The sequence below is a fragment of the Orcinus orca genome, chromosome X (assembly GCF_937001465.1).
Source record: "Orcinus orca chromosome X, mOrcOrc1.1, whole genome shotgun sequence".
NCBI classification, from domain to species: domain Eukaryota; kingdom Metazoa; phylum Chordata; class Mammalia; order Artiodactyla; family Delphinidae; genus Orcinus; species Orcinus orca.
In genome coordinates, this window is record NC_064580.1 from 54,533,585 (window position 1) to 54,534,380 (window position 796).

The following is a 796-nucleotide window of genomic DNA, read 5'->3' on the forward strand; positions in this document are numbered from 1 at the left end:
TTCACTTTGTTATAAAGCAGAAACTAACACACAATTGTAAAGCAATTATACTCCAATAAAGATGTAAAAAAATAAAAGAGCAGATCAGAAATAAATGAAAGAGAAATGAAGGAAACGATAGAAAAGATCAATACAACTAATATCTGGTTGTTTGAGAAGATAAACAAAATTGATAAACCATTACCCAGACTCATCAAGAAAGAAAGGGAGCAGACTCAAATCAATAGAAATAGAAAAGAAAAAGGAGAAGTAAAAACTGACACTGCAGAAGTACAAAGGATCATGAGAGATTTCTACAAGCAAATATATGCCAATAAAATGGACAACCTGGAAGAAATGGACAAATTCTTAGAAATGCACAACCTTCCGAGACTGAACCAGGAAGAAATAGAAAATATGAACAGACCAATCAAAGCACTGAAATTGAAACTGTGATTATAAATCTTCCGACCAACAAAAGGCCAGGACCAGATGGCTTCACAGGCGAATTCTATCAAACATTTAGAGTAGAGCTTACACCTATCCTTCTCAAACTCTTCCAAAATATAGCAGAGGGAGGAACACTCCCAAACTCATTCTACAAGGCCACCATCACCCTGATACCAAAACCAGACAAGGATGTCACAAAGAAAGAAAACTACAGGCCAATATCACTGATGAACATAGATGCAAAAATCCTCAACAAAATACTAGCAAACAGAATCCAACAGCACATTAAAAGGATCATACACCATGATCAAGTGGGGTTTATTCCAGCAAAGCAAGGATTCTTCAATATACGCAAATCAATCAATGT